Raw genomic sequence first — 5,163 nt, 5'->3', positions numbered from 1 at the left:
ATTTACCACATTAGCATTGTATAGAGTGTACTTCTTTAAAGTTAAGACTAGTTTAAAGTTATCTTCATTGAGAAGTACAGTGCTTTTCCTTCAAAAATAAGAACATTTCAATGTGACCTGAAACTTTTGAACAGTAGTGTATATATATTCTTTTTTTTTAGTTTTGGAGATATTTTGTTGTGTTGTGGGTTAGTTGAACCATCACATCCTTTTTTTCTAGACTAGATGGGTGCAAAATATCTCAAATTCAAACTGTTGTCCAAGCAGTAGTTCACAATTTGAAATGCAAAATATATTGTAAACCATGCATAAATATTAGATCCTAACTGTACTTTTTTTATTCTTTTATGGAATAATTAAGATTGAAGGTTCTGGTTTAAAATGATCCGTTTATCATTGGTATTAAAAATCACAACTGTACAATGTACAACTTAACTGGTTAAAATGAAAAATTAGCCCCTCAGATTTATTATGAGCTTCCTGTTAGAAAAAAAAGACCAGATTGTTGCATAAAGGCTCCATTGTACACAAATTTGGAATAAAATATTTAATCACCACACATTGTTTCTATAGTGAGGATAAATAGCCTTTGGTATAATTCACACCGGATGATATGACGCCCTCTTCTTTTTTTTTATGTGTTGGTTTCTCACCATGGAGACGACTTTAAAAGTCCACAACTATTCAGTACTTTGATGTCTTGATAGAAATAAAAAAAAAAACCTCAACTTTAGTCTGCATTTTTGCTCCAAAACAAGTTTTTTGTTTGTTTGCTTTTTTAAAAGCATTTATCACTTCGGCACTTAAGTTTCAATATTTTTATTTTATTTTTCAGGTGTAGTTTAAGGTTTGGAAGGTGGTCTTGATCTCTTGTTATTTCATTCTCCCAATGCAATGCCACCAGTACTGTGATTATAATGGGAGAATTCATAATTTTCAGCTTCATTAAAATGTCTTTGGGGCCAAATAGTTGAATTATTGCCTTGAATTGTTCATTTAGGAATTTCTGTCTCCACTGTGGACAGTGATGCTGCTGTTCCAGCGGCTTCCAGTTATCTAACAAAACCAATAATAATAACATAAATGATCCAATCATATCAATTTAAAAATGTTAGGAATTGATCTTAAAAGCTGGATCCATGAAGGGGTTCAAGTATGCTAGAATTATTCCAATTTACTGCAATTTCCTAAAAGAAATCCATCAAAAATATTACTGGCTTTATTCTAAAAATAACTGTGACTGTTTCAATCCACTAAAAGCGTAAACTAATGTCTTGACTCTTTGTTTTAAGAAAGTTTTGTCTCATATTCTGAGTCAAACCTGAAAAACGAGAGTATTTGAATGAACTCCTTAAATGAAAGACTGTAAATCATTGCCTGTACAGTGAAGGTCTCTGTATGTATCAAAGAAAGAAAATTGAAAGGTTATTAAGCAGGTTTAGGTTTTACAGCATGGCTGTAACGTTCTCTGCTTTCCCAACAGCCAGTGAGAATCTGTAAAACATTGTTCCAGTTTGAGAAGCAAAAACAAACAGATTTATTTCCTATTTTATCTGACTGAGTAAAACAAAAAAGGTTCTCTTTGTTTTCTAAAATCTGAAACCGTTCACAGATTGAAATTGTCCCGTTTTTCCCTGACGGTCTTTTCCTGCATCGTATTTTGATGGTTTGCACCAAGGAACCTCTCTTAAATGGTTATTTTAACTAAAATATTGGTACGTACATTATTTATATACAGAAAGCGTAGCCACCACTTTAGTGTTCTTGTCTTTCACATCTGTGCCATTTTTATGTTTGGTAGCCATCAGATCAATGACTGTCACTGTTTTTACATGGCATTGACAATGATAATCATTGTGTGGGTTAATATGTTTGGGGATAAGTATACTTATTATAAATGTATGTCTTTTTTGTATCTTTTAAATAAAGACGAGATGATCTGAGACGCCTGTGTGATCTATTATCATATTAGGTTTTTCGAAATGATTGCCACTGATTTTCTGTTATCTTTCATATTATATTTTGGTTAATATGATTTAAATAATTATATTCATGAAGAAATCATTTACATTTATATCAGAAACTGTCCAAAATATAGTAGGGAGAGGTGAAACAAAGATTTTTTGAAGAAAAGACATATTTACCCCCAGGGGTTAAATAAAGCTTTGTTAAAGGGCAAGTTTTTCCAAAAGTTCTAGCCAAGTGAATAGAACATTTCTGTCATTCTGTCATATTCAATGTGTCTAATTGTTTCATAGGTCAGAAACATTAAAAAGTGTAATTTTTCTACCTACCCCCCCAACGTTTCCTATTGTTAAAATAAGCAGCTAATTCCAGTGTTACGTCCCCAAGGTCTAGGGGGTGCGAAAGGTCCCGGGTTCAAATCCCGGACAAGCCCCCAAATATGTTACGCCCCAGAGGTCTAGGGGTCTTGGGGAGGTAACATAAAAATGTGTCCAGAGCAGTTTGGGGGAATGTAAAAATTAGTTATTACAAAAGATGGTTAAACAGTCTCAAAACACAATACAGCTTAACCCAATTAAAACAAAACAAAAAAGGGCAAAAAAAATTCAAGAATGGTTAAGAGAAAATAAAATTACAAACTGCTCAAACCAGTCAGACTAAGTTTTAACACAAAACAACCCAAAGGAAAATACAAAGGGAGCACCAAACCTCCCAAACACAAGCTACTAGCTTGAACAAGTACACCTAAAGCAGATTAAGGAAAATATATACAAGCTAGGGCAAAGAGTTCTTTCTTCCCAAAACAGATGAAAACCTGAAAACAAAGGTGGGGGAACAGCTTAACAAAACCCTCCTACTAGCTGTCCCCAAACTGAAAGCTTTTCAGGAGCCTTTTATAATGTGCAGGTGGGCCTCATCAACATCCTGATTGGCTTGACACTCTTCTGCTGGTCCAATGATGTCACTGCTCCTCTGCAGTCCTCAGGCAGCCAACAAGGAAGATCTCTCAGAGCCAAACCTACATAAGAAAAGCCTGCACAGTCTTAAAAGGCCAGGGGCCGTAACATCCAGTCACTTCCATGTAGCATTCATATAAGCAGTAATAAGAAAACCACATTTATTTAATCAGTTTAAATGCAAAACTTCCAAATCAGTCCAACGATTGAATATTGAAGGATCCATTCAGCTTTCTCAACATGTTTACCTACTAGCCTTATTGATCGAATTCAAAGAGCAACTCAAAGTACGAGTCTGTAATGCAGATACATTGAATTGTAGGCCCTGGAATGTCATGTGTTAGAACATAACACCCCCTCCCTTAAAAACTACACTTCCAACAGTTCTTTAAGCTGTTTTAGTTTTACTTTCCTTAAAATCTATTTTACACCTCAGACGTTTAGCTTATACAGAAGGATAAACGAAAGCAAGTATTTTTTTTCCTCCAACATTGTTTATATAAAGCTGTTCCATAAAGCTAAAAATATGAACAATGTCAAAAAGACATCATCTAAACAGCCAAACACGGTAGTGGCAGTGTGATGGTCAGGCCAAACTGCCAGTTTGTGACCTTAAACCCAAACACAATTTGGTTATATGCCACATAAACCAAATCCTAAACATCCAGCAAGTCCACAGATGTTCATTATTTGTACCAATTCTGTAAAAGAACAGCGAACCACAATGTGACTAATTTTTTTCACATTGATCAAAATGCCAGTTATTAGGTTTTTACTTTTTCAACACAGGATCAGGTTGGTTTGGGTGTTTTCCACTAATAAATGAAATCATTATTTACAGAGTGCATTGTGTGTTTATTGATGTTATCTTTGTTTGATATTAAAGAACAAAAACTCTAAAATGTGACCAAAGCATAAACAGAATAACTCCATAAAGGTGCTAATACTTTTTTTTTTTTTTTAAATGTTGTCTCTTTAATTTAAAGGCCTACGGTAATTTCTCTAGCAGGACAGCAGTTCCCAAACATTTCAGCCTGGGATGCTCTTAATTTAAAAAATACAATGCAACACACAGGCACACCCAACAAATATATATTAGTTCAAGTACTTCACTTTATAATTATTAATACAAATACATATATATATATATATATATATTTTTTTACATTTAATAATTTTATTACCCACTATGGGAACCTTTGCTTCAGAAAATTTACTTTAGAGTTAACAAAACATGCATCATTTTGCATGGGTAGTGATGCTGCAGCAAATGTTCAGTTTTAGTATGTTTACCTTGTAAAGCCTGAAGTCTCATTTTAGGTCTGCTGATACAAACGCTGTATAAAAAGCAAACAGTTTAAAACCAATAGCCCTAGAAGTTAAATCATTTTTCTTTATTTATTGATTTAGTTTTTTCTATGCTTGCAGTGTTATTAGAATAATAGCTAATCCAATTTGTTGTTGTTTTTTTCTCTACACTGCAAAAAATGTAAATCTAAATAGGTCATTTTTTCTTAAAATAAGTGAATTTTTTCTGTAATTGAGGAGGGAAGTGAGCAGTTTATACAAAAAGGAGTATCTCTAATTTAATGCTTTTTAATGCTATTTTATTGCTCTTAGAAATAATTTAATGCCATCAACATGTACCCATGTCCCCATTGACAGGCTGCAGCCATGTGCCGAATTCCTCATTTTCCAGCCACTTTTGTTGAAATTAACATTTTTCCATTCTCTAGATTTTTCTCCGCCTCGAGCTTCTTTTCCAAAAAAAACGCTTTACGATCAACTGGAAGCAGCTCGGCGCAAACACGTGGAACCAGTTACATCTAATATATCTGAATAAAGTTTTTATAAATGTTTTTTTTTTTTCCAAATAAAGGATTTTAAATGCCATGATAATCACCTTTAAATAAGTCTAATGCCAATTAAGGTCTTAATTTAAAAAATATATTATTTAATGACTTTGAATGATTTTTAATGACCCACTGAAACCCTGGTGCCACAATTTACCAATGGAACAAGACAATTTAAATAAAAAAAAAAGAAAACACTATTGCATTGTCTTATTTCAAGTTCATATTATCTAATTATCTTATCTTATCTTAAGAGTAAAAATACTAATTTCACTGGCAAATCATCTCATTGACTTTTTTCTCAAAATTATGACTTTAATTTGACAGCTAACAAACATGTTAGCATCAAGCTGTAGCCATGTCTGTTGTAGAGACTAGCTCTCTTGTTT

This window comes from Cyprinodon variegatus, unplaced genomic scaffold (genome assembly GCF_000732505.1).
Source record: "Cyprinodon variegatus isolate N-32 unplaced genomic scaffold, C_variegatus-1.0 Scaffold1182, whole genome shotgun sequence".
Taxonomy (NCBI): domain Eukaryota; kingdom Metazoa; phylum Chordata; class Actinopteri; order Cyprinodontiformes; family Cyprinodontidae; genus Cyprinodon; species Cyprinodon variegatus.
The sequence above is the reverse complement of the archived record's forward strand: the minus strand, read 5'-3'. Positions refer to the sequence as shown.